The sequence below is a fragment of the Sciurus vulgaris genome (assembly GCF_902686455.1).
Source record: "Sciurus vulgaris genome assembly, chromosome: 10".
In the NCBI taxonomy this organism is placed as follows: domain Eukaryota; kingdom Metazoa; phylum Chordata; class Mammalia; order Rodentia; family Sciuridae; genus Sciurus; species Sciurus vulgaris.
Genome location: NC_136470.1, coordinates 108,336,808 through 108,348,938, shown reverse-complemented (window position 1 = coordinate 108,348,938; position 12,131 = coordinate 108,336,808).

Genomic DNA, 12,131 nt, shown 5'->3' with positions numbered 1-12,131 from the left:
CTATAACCTCATTGTGGCTCTGAAAAATGGTACCTAAACCTTTTATTTATATGTATAAAATTTTGAAATTTGAAGCCTAGGAATGGGGTTTATTAATTTTCATTTTATATTAAATATAAGAATTAATTATACTCAGGAAACAAAGAACTATGTTGTAATAAGAAAACTATCATTTTATGGTTTTCAAAGACAAGATCATTGTTAAAGTGGCTTTGTCTTATTGTAACAGGAGTTAAAGAAAGAAATCTTAGTAATTTTTCTTAATACTTTCATAGTGACATTGTGACAATTCTAAATGAAATTAAGGGTACAAAATGGTAACCCTTAAAATTATGTCTTGCTTCTCCTAACATTAATTGGAAAATGTATAAAAAGAACAGAAAAACGGGGATATAAATGTATCAAAATTTTTGCACTCAGACATTAACACTGAAAATTGAGCACTTCATCAAAACCATTTTTGATATCTAAGTGATTATATAAATATTGAGATCTCTCAAACAACAATAATTTCCAGGTGATATATTAGGGAGTGAGTTAAAATTATTTTCTCATTTTAATATTTTGTTTGATTTAATAATGGCAAATCTCTGAATTATCTCTTTTAACATCCCTTCTCAAAATAAAGCTATAATCTAATCAGAACTTTGCTCCATAGAGCATATATTTCCTATTCAGCTTTCACATATTGATGGATCAAACAAATTAATTTATCTAATCAAAAATATCAATCAGATTTAAGTTCATTATTCTTAAAAACTATATTTACCTACTAAAAAATGCATTAAATGCAATATATTGATCATTCAATAGGCCAGCCATGTATTACTCAAAGGTGAGCATATTTATTTTTTACTTCAGGAAAGTAAAGCTAAGGAAATTAAACAATTTGGAAAACTGCCTATAATACAAATAGTGATAATAATAAAAATTTAAATAATGATATAAGTGGCACATAAATTCATGTCTGACATTTGCATTTATTATTATTCCAATACCATCTTCAGAAATATTTAAAATAACAATATTTAGGTCATGCTAAACTCTTTCTGTATATGTGACTTCCTGATTTTCCCTATGAGAAAAATCACTCTACCCATCAGATACATCCCCAGACTCTGGCTTTAAATATTTTCAATGATCATGTACTGACATTACATACAAATGTGCAATTAGATGGCCTAATTATCACTTTATTATAGGTTAAAAGTAATTATATACTATCCCCCAAAATTATGTTGTTTTCTCCATAATAATAATGCCTGTTCTTATTCTATCATGTACCTGCCATTGTGAACTCTTATCACAGGAGCATTAATTCTGTAACAATTTTCAGACTTTCTTGCCAAAGGACTCCTATTAGAGAAACTTCTCTTCAATACAGAAACTTTCATAAAAGATGCTATTCCAGGGTGATATCTATGGGCAAATATATGGATGTCTGTATACGTAAATGCAAGAGTTAACCTACATGATAGGACACCTTCCTGAAGCATGCTTACAGATATATCTTTAGCTAAAGACATTATTAATAGTTGTCCTAAAATATTAATTACATAGTCAAAATTTTCTACATTAATGCAATAACAGCAATAGTCCTGAGTGTCATTTCATGTTAAACTTCTAAAATCAATGTGATTTTCTATTGCTTCTGTGACAGATGGTGTAAATTAAAAGATGATTCCCACTTAAAATAGCTACAAAAAACAAAATACCAAGGAATAAATTTAACCCAAGAGAAGAAACATCTCTTTGATGAAAGAAAATAAAGAGAACACAAAAAGAGGAAATATACCCTGTGTTTATACAGTAGAAGAATCAGTATTGTTAATACAATACTATACAAAGAGAACTACAGACTCAATACAATCGCTATCAAAATGCCAGCATTATTTCTCAAAGAACTAGAAAAAAAGAATTCTAAAGTTGAGGGAAAAAAAAAATAGAAAACTTTGTACTACTTGACTTCAAAACATATTACGAAGGCATAGTAATCAAAACAATGTGATATTGAATTAAAAATAGACACAAACCAATGGAACAGAAGAAAGACCCCAGAAATAAACCAACATGTCCACAGTCAACTGATTTTAGACAAAAGCACTAGGAATATGCATTGGAGAAGGGAAAAGCTTTTCAATAAATGGTGCTGGGAAAATTGACTATCTGCATGCAGAAAAATGAAGCTAGACCCTATTCTCTAATAGATTACCAAAGTCAACTCAGGTGGATTAAAGATTTATATGTAAGAACTGAAACTGACACTATTAGAAGAAATAGTAGGTAAATGCTTCAGGACATTGAAATGGGTAAGGATTTTTTTGGATAAGCCCACCCCTACCCTACCAAAAAAAAAAAAAAAAAAGCATAAGCAAAAATTGACAAATGGGATTACTTCAAACTAAAAAAAGTCTGGACAGCAAAGGAAACATTCAAAAGAGTGCAGAGATAATTTTTGCAATGTATATTTCTAGAAGTGGTTAATAATCCAGAGTTATAAAGAATTCCATAAACAGTCGGGTTTGGTGGTGCACGCCTGTAGTCCCAGAAGCTGGGGAGGCTGAGGCAGGATGATCGTGAGTTTAAAACTAGCCTCAGCAATTTAGTGATGCCCTAAGCAACTCAGTGAGATCCTATTTCTAGATAAAATACAACGAAGGGCTGGGGATGTGGCTCAGTGATTTAATTTCCAGTACAAAAAAAAAAAAAAAGAAAAGAATTCCATACACATAATAGCACTAAATAGACATAAGACATGAAGGCATGCCAACAGGTATATGAAAAAAAAAAAAAAAGGTTCAACATCACTATTATTAGGAAAATGCAAATAAACCACAAGGAGTTATCACCTCACCCCCATAAAAATGACATTATCAAAAATATAAAAGATTCTGGTGAGTATATAGAGAAAAGTTAACACTTGCCAAAATGATTGTGAATATAAATCAATGCAGTCATTGTAGAAAACTGTATGGAGTTTCCTAAAACTATTAAAAATAGAACTACTGTATTATCTAGCAATCTCAATAATGAGTATATATGTAAAGGAAATGAAATTGATATAGCAAAAAGACTTCTGCACTCCATGCTCATTGCTGCACTGTTCACTTAGCTGAGAAGTGACAACATCCTCAGTTTCCGTCATTTGATGAATGGTTAAAGAAAATGCAGTACCTATACTAACAATGGAATACTATTCAGTCATAAAACAGAATAATATCCTGACATTTTTGACAGCGTAGATGGAAGAAGAAATCATTGATTTAAGTGAAATAAGACAAGTACAGAACATCAAGAATTACAAAATCTCAGAAATGTGCTCACCAGAGGCTGAGGACAGCAGGATTATAAAAAGTTCGATCAGTAGGTACTAATGCACAGTTACATAGGAACAAGAAGTTCTGTGTGCATTAGACAGTAGTGTGGTTGTAGATAAAAATCTAATTTTAAAAAACTGGAAGAAAGGTTTTGAACTTTTCTGCCAAAAAGAAGTGAAAAATATTTAAGCTGATTTAAATACTATATAATGTATACATGTACAGAAACAACTCATGGTACCCCTCTAATATATGAAGTTCTTATGATTTTATGTATGTTTAAAAACAAATTTTTAGAATGAATATGAGATATCTTCCTGCACAAACAATATGTACATAATAAAATCATTATAAGTTTGGCACAAATGTTTTCACTAACAGTTTTGCAGGTTAAAAGTCAGAAGTGTATCTTACTGGCTAAAATATATATCAGAAGAGCTACATGCTTTCTGGTGGCCAAAAAGCTGAAACTGTTTTCTTGTTTGGACTTTTAGAAGTTACAAATGTCCCTTTCCATCTTTAAACACCAGTAGTCAGTCCATTGTGCACACCGACACTGACTACTCTGCCTCTCTTTTCCACTTATAAAGGACCTTGTGATTATCTTGGAAGGACTCAAATAGTGCAAGGTAATTTCCCCAACTCAGGAAATTATCCTGATTAGGAAATTTTATCTTTTTCTGTAATCTTAATATTCTCCCATGCAACCTAATGTAGGTTTTGAGGATTAGGACAAGAATATCTTTAGAAGGGGCCTTCTTCTGACTATCACAATTGCATATTACGATAGAACAAAGATTAAGGTTTCAGAACATCAACCTTTCACATGATGACAATGTGATTCCTAGAGTCTAGTGTTTGAGTGAATACTTAATATTTTTCAAGGAAAAAAGTATTTGCTGTGGTCATTGTTATGGCAGTAGCTATGTTAATGTTTAGATATACCCGGGTATTCACTATTATGAATATTAAATTAAACATGCAATTTCTCAAACTTTCATTTTGTGGCATTGTTCCTAGTAAAGAAATTCTGTCATTTTAAGGAAAAGTCTATTTTAAAAGATAACAAAATTTGAAGAGATAAAACACATTGCTGAGCCCATTTTAAACCAATTTACACCTTTTAGGATGTGTTGAACTGAAAAAGAAAGCAACCATATTTACAATGTGTCAAATGCAAATGGTTCCTGTATTTTGATTTTTCAGGGTAGAGAGAATGCTCATCTTGTCAGCTAAATTTTACCACATGTATAGCTAATTAAATGTGAAAATCCATTTCACATGTGCCAAGTTAAATAGCACTGATTTGCTTATTCTCCACTATTTGTCATTTAAAATAAATAGAAACTGGAAAGTGGAGCGCCCCAAGAAAGTTTATGTAAACAGTAACCTTTCCATTAAAGGAAACACTTTCCTGTCACTCCCAATTCCAGAACTGCATGTAAGAGCATCAAACCTGCATACTCGATAGCCAAGCACTTGACAGTCTAATCTCTGCTCTGCCTCTTTGTTGTCTGACTTTAACAGTGAACTTTCTTCTTTGCCAAAGAGAGGTAGAATACAAACTTCCAGTGTTGTCAGAATTAAATAAGATCAATTAATTCATCCACACAGATTATAAAGTGCTCATTCATTGACAGTCACTCTTTGAAGTGCTAGGGATATATACCAGTGAACAAATAACAGATATTCATGCTCTCAAAGGACTCACAGTATGGGGTTGGGAGTGATTTGTATGATTAAAATATACAATTAAATGTGTATCAATATGTAATTAAAATGTATAGCATGTCTATACATTTTAGTGGCAAATACTAAACATGAACTATGGAAATGTGATAGGGAGTAGTTGGGGAAAATCTTGAGAAGGTGACATTTGTCAAGGAGCTGAAGGAGGTGAGGGAGACAGATGTGTTGCTGCCTGGAGAATGAGAAGCATTCAACAGGAAATGAATGTGCAAATGCTTCAAGTACAGAGATGCACAGAATTTCTAGAAGCACAAGAAAGTGGGTATAATTGAAACAGAAGAGAGAAGGGGAGAGGGACTCAGGTTAGTGTGTAGAGCAAGGTCTAAGTTAGGTCAGGAAGAGCCTTGAGCTCACACTGAGTCTTTCTTTTTGCCCTTAGAGAAGAGTGAAGTCACTAGTGAGCATATTGGTGGTATCACTGTATTTGTGCTTTTACTGATAAGAACTTTGATTTCTTTACAGAGAATATGTGGGAGAGAACAAGAATTAAGGAAATCAAGGAAAGAAGAGTAATAAAAAGTCTATTTTAAGGGCCTAGATAAATCATAATGAAAGTTTATGCTATGATTGTGGCAAGCAAGATGGAGAGATGAAATTAGAGAGATTAGAAGCTGGAATTAATGGGGTGTGCTGATACATAAAGGAAAAACTTTTCCAGATGACCCCTATGCTTTTTTATAAATTACATAGACTGCTACTGTCATATTTGGAAATAAAAAAGAATGGAGATAGTTTGGTAGGTAGAGTGAACTTATGGAGGTGGGTTTGATCATGAGTTTAATTTTTATTTGAATTTTTTGTTTTTATTAGTGAACTGTAACTATGAATAACAGTGGGGTTCTTTTTGACAAAATCACATATTCATGGAATGTAATTTGCTCCATTTCATTACCCAGTACCTCCTCCCTTCTTCCCTTCTCCTCAGACCCCTGTTCCCTCTCCTGTATTCCCCTGACATTCCCCGACCTATTTGTGGTTTTACAAATTTGTGCTTTAAAACTATATACAAAGGTGGAATTCACAATAGTATGTTCACAAAAGCACACAGCATGATTTGGTCAATCTATTTCCACTGTTTCTTATCTTTCAAATCCCTTTGGCTTTCACCTCAATCCCCTTCCTCCACTCCATTGATCTCCCTTTCATTTTCATAGTGAACCCCACCCTTTATTTTGCTCTAGTTTCTGCTTATGAGACAAAACATTCAACACTTGACTTCTGAATCTGCCTTACAGGATGATGTTCTCCAGTTCACTTCTGAAAAATTCACATTTGATGTGATGGTGAGATATCCAAGGAAGTAGTTTAAAGAAAGAAACTTGATACACAGATGTGAAGACCATGTGGTAGGGATTTGGCTTGGAGCTTGCTGAAGTTTGTAATAATAAGCACCCAAAGGAGCAGTGCCATCAAACAACATGATGTGAAAGACAACAAAAAGGTGTTGCAGGAACACTTGGAGAAGTTGAAGATCAAGTCATTTACTCACTCTGGAGCAAGATAATCAGAGAACATTAGCAGGATGAAAATTAAAGATCTGTGGTGGACAAAAAGGACATAGAAAACTTTATGGAATGGGGAATGTCTTTAATTTTAAATTATATATTTCTAATCCTAACCATTACATCTTGATTTCTAAAATAATCTTCCAGAATTTTAGGATTTGGCTAACTTCTGCATAATGAAGTGTCATATTTTAACTAAGTAGATCAAATGACATTTTAGGGTAACCATATGATACATTTATTAAACACTAAAGTTCTAGATAATTAGTTTACCAGAATAACTATCATATATTGTAACTGCAAGTTCTTTGAATGTTATGTCACATTCATGTATTTCAAGTGTGAGTTTTAGTTGAGTTTTGTGCAGGGTGAGAGATAGGGGTTTAATTTCATTCTGTTGCATATGCTTTTCTAGTTTTCCCAGCACCATTTTGTTGAAGAGGCTATCTTTTCTCCATTGCATATTTTTGGCACCTTTGTCTAGTATGAGAAAATTGTATTTATTTGGGTTTGTGTCCATGTCCTCTATCGTGTACCATTGATCTACCTGTCTATTTTGGTCCCAATACCATGCCATTTTTGTTACTATTGCTTTGTAATAGAGTTGGAGATCTGGTATTGTGATATCCCCTGCTTCGCACTTTCTACTGAGGATTCCTTTAGCCATTCTGGGTTTTTTATTCTTCCAGATGAATTTCATAATTGCTTGCTCTATTTCTGTAAGGTCTATCATTGGGATTTTAATTGGAATTGCTTTGAATCTGTTAAGCACTTTTGGTAGTATGGCCATTTTGACAATATTAATTCTGCCTATCCAAGAACATGGGAGATCGTTCCATCTTCTAAGGTTTTCTTTAATTTTTTTCTTTAGTGTTCTGTAGTTCTCATTGTAGAGGTCTTTTGCTTCTTTTGTGAGATTGATTCCCAAGTATTTTATTTTTTTCGATGCTATTGTGAATGGGGTAGTTTTCCTAATTTCTCTTTCTGAAGATGCATCACTTATGTATAAAAAGGCATTGGATTTATGAGCATTGATCTTGTAACCTGCTACTTTACTGAATTCACTTATGAGTTCTAAGAGTTTTCTGGTGGAATTTCCAGGTTCCTCTAAATATATAATCATGTCATCAGCGAACAGGGATAGTTTGAGTTCTTTTCCAATTCGTATCCCTTTAATTTCTTTGGTTTGTCTAATTGCTCTGGCTAGAGTCTCAAGAACGATGTTGAATAGAAGTGGTGAAAGAGGGCATCCCTGCCTTGTTCCAGTTTTTAGGGGGAATGCTTTCAGTTTTTCACCATTTAGAATGATATTGGCCATAATTCTAAATCAAGGACCTCGGAATCAGACCAGAGACCCAGAATCTTATAGAAGAAAAAGTAGGTCCAAACCTTCAACTTGTTGGCTTAGGATCAGACTTCCTTAACATCCCATAACATTCCTTCCCATCGCACAAGAAATAAAAGCAAGAATCAACAACTGGGATAGATTCAAACTAAAAAGCTTTCTCAGCAAAGGAAACTATCAGTAATGTGAAGAGAGAGCCTACAGAGTGGGAGAATATCTTTGCCACTCATACTTCAGATAGAGTGCTAATTTCCAGAATCTATAAAAAACTCAAAATACTCTACACCAAGAATACAAATAATCCAATCAACAAATAGGCTAAGGAAATGAACAGACACTTCACAGAAGAAGATATATAAGCAATCAACAGATATATGAAAAAATGTTCAACATCTCTAGTAATAAGAGAAATGCAAATCAAAACTACACTAAGATTTCATCTCAATTAGAATGGCTATTATCAAGAACACAAGCAACAATAGATGTTGGCGAGGATGTGGGGAAAAAGGTACACTCATACATTGCTGGTGGGGTTGCAAATTAGTGTAGCCACTCTGGAAAGCAGTATGGAGATTCCTCAGAAAGCTTGTAATGGAACCACCATTTGATCCAGCCATCCCACTCCTTGGCCTATACTCAAAGAACTTAAAATCAGCATACTACAGAGATACAGCCACATCAATGTTCATAGCTGCTCAATTCACAATAGCCAGATTGTGGAACCAACCTAGATGCCCTTCAGTTGATGAATGGATAAAGAAACTGTGGCATATATATACAATGGAATATTACTCTGCCATGAAGAATGATAAAATTATGGCATTTGCAGGCAAATGGATGAAATTGGAGGATATCATCCTAAGTGAGATAAGCCAATCTCAATAAACTAAAGGATGAATGATCTCGCTGATAAGTGGATGAGGACATATAATGAGGGGTTGGAGGGTTTAGCGTTAGGGTTAGGGTTAGTTTTAGGGTTAGGGATAAGGAGAGTGGTAAGAATGGAGGAAGGAAGGACTGTATCGAGGGAAAAGAGGGATGGGAGGGGTTGGGGGAAGGGAAAAAAATAACAGAATGAATCAAACAACATTGCCCTATGTAAATTTATGATTTTTAATAAAAAAATGTGTGAGTTTTACCTAGTAAACTGTTACATACTTTCAGATTCACTATTGAGAAACAAGATACCAAATTATAAAGCACAAAGTTCACAGTGATAATGGGACTAAAGTAAAGTAACATGTTCCCTTTTACAGTAAACCTGTGTTATTGTAGTCTCATTTTAAAGTAGAATGATGTAATCCGTCACTGCATACAAAAGTAAACCAGAGTTTATATTGATAGTAAACAAAAAGTTGCATCAAAGAACTTTTAAATACTTACAAAGGTGATAGAATATGAATAACAAACTATGTCATGTGGAGATAACTGAACCAGAAAGATCGCAGGAACACAAATGAGAAATAAAATGTGAAAGTCCTGGGTGATTAAGGGACTAATTATATGATTGGGAGACTAATACTCTCACCTTATACTTCTGTCAATTTATCAGGAAAAATAAAATGTCCATACAAAAAACCAGAAAAAATTGCAGAATTATTGAAATAACTAAATATATTTACAGGGAGATGTAAAAACTGAGAAAGAACAAATTTTTAAAAAAATAATATTCTTTTAAAAAGTTTCTTTGAAGTTTAACCAGGCCTCAAATGAAAAATACTTTTCAATTTTATAAAAGAAAGTATGAGGAAAAAGTATGTAAATTTTAAGAAAAAGAAGGAAAAATTTTGACGGGTGAAAAAATTTTTAAATGCATATGAACAAGTAAGTATAAACTCTAGTACCTTACAACCATAAGATACTACACATAGTCTTAAGAAACATTGTGAGAGAATTTGTTATTTAGCTAATCATTTCTTTCAAAATCTGGGATCTAGAATTGTTGGGGGCTGTGTTATGTTGGCGGCGCCGGGATGGCGCCTGATCACATCGGCAGCGAGGAGGTTAATTGACATAAGCACACTCAGGTGATTTTCTCGTCCATGCATACAATGTATGTGCATGTGTTCTCGAGCACTAATTGCCTGCTCAGAGCGTCTGGCCTAATCTTTGCGTAAGAGGCGTGGCCCTGCTCTCCGCGCGTCCTGGAGGTGATATAAGCGTAGGCGGAGCGAGACAGAGTCACAGCAGCCATTAGCAGGAAAACAGCAGAAGAAGACACAGGCGGCAGCAGCGAAAAGCAGATCGCGGAACGGAGAACTGAGACGCATCACTAGGGCACCTTGGGTGGACGTACCCTTAGTTCACTGGATGCAGGACTTTAAGGTGTAGCAAGTCTCTTCCTCTAAGCTCTAAGCAAAGCTTGTCTTTCTCTCAAAGTTTCTCTCTTAAGCAAAGTCTCTTTCTCTCTGATAAGTGGGGTCTCTCTCTCTCTCCTCTCAAAGCAAGTAAACCTCGTTTCCTCTATCCTCTATAAACAAGCAAGAAAGCAGTGCACTAAAGAGAAAGATAGAAGTGCCTCAGTTTCCACTCCACCACCCATAAGACCCGTGCAAGTTGTTGCTGCAGGCGGTGACAAATATCCATGGATTTTGGAACCGCAAAGAGCCAGCGACATAGAATTGTTTCAAATAGATAAATAATAAACATATTTGGGCTACTAAAATGTTTTTTTTTTTCCCCTAATGGTGTGTATCCTATGTTAATTTTGAAACATATCCATGAGAAATTGTAATGAGTCAAAGAGAAAAGCATTTTAATCTTCTTTAACCTTTCAAATTACTCACACTATGAGTCTCAATATTTCCTACTTGGTTGAACCAAAGTCCTCACAGGGAAAGTATATTTTGTGAGAAGCGTCCATCTGCTTCACAACTTTGATGCTAAAAAAATATGAATTTCAAATAGTCTAAACTGAAGATAGTTCCTCCCAGTAGATCATGATTGTGATTAACTTGCTCTTTCCCTATTCCTCTATTTCTTCCCATCTAATATGACTTTTTGAAATCAATGCAAAACAGTCATTTTTGTTTTTATCTTGCTAAATGTCTTACTTTTTCCTAATCTGTTTTCTAGTCAATAACTATCTCTATTTATGTCAAATGAAAATACGTTGGATAACCCAAGATCATAGAAAAATACATCAAATTTAATTTCATATTTTATAGATAGACAAATTTAGAGAAAAAAATGAAGAATAATTGATACTTCAGATTCTATTTCTACCAAATTGCCTCTTTTGTTTTTATATATTTTTCATTGATTTAATCTTTTAAACCTCAAATCACTTAGATGGATAATTGGTAAATATACCGAGTATAAATGAAATTGCCAATAAAATTGTCATATTTAAGTATAGGAAAGGCAATAGAATGAATCAGACATAACTTTCCTGTCACTACATCATCACTACAGTCAAGGGAGTGAACCTACTCATCACCTCAAAACTAACCAACAGATGGGCACAGTGGCACATGCCTATAATCCCAGTGGCTTCAGAGGCTAATGCAAGAGGATCCAGAGTTCAAAGTCAGCCTCAGCAAAACCGAGGCACTAAGCAACTCAGTGAGACACTATCTCTAAATAAATTACAAAATAGGGCTGGGGATGTGGCTCAGTGATTGAGTGCCCCTGAGTTCAACCCCAGATACTCAAAAACAAACAAACAAACAAAAAACAATGTTCTAAATATAAAGAACAAAAAATAGTATATCACAGTGACCTAGGTGTATCAATATTTATAGCAGCACATTTCATAATAGCAGAGTTATGGAATCAGTCCAGGTGCCTGTCAAGAGATGAATGGATAAAGACAATGTAGTATACAGAATGGAGTTATTCTTAGCCATAAAAAAGAAGGACATGTTATGCAAATGGGTTGTTCTGGAAAAGGTCATGCTAAGTGAAATAAATTAAACTCAGAAAGTCATAGGCTGAATATTTGTTTTTCATATGCAGAATATAGAGAGAAATAAGGAAATAAAAACAATGGAGTCAAAGACATTATGAAAATAAAAGGGAGATCAATAGAGTAGGGAATCAAAGGGGAAAGAGGAGAGGTGGGAAAAGAGAGGTTATACAAAATGAAAATGACCAAGTTATTCTATGTACATGTATGAATAGACTATGGTGAATTTGATCTTATCTAAATCTATAATGCACCAGTTAAAAACACAAGAAAAATAGAAAGAAGAAAAAGAAAGGAAAACCGGGGAA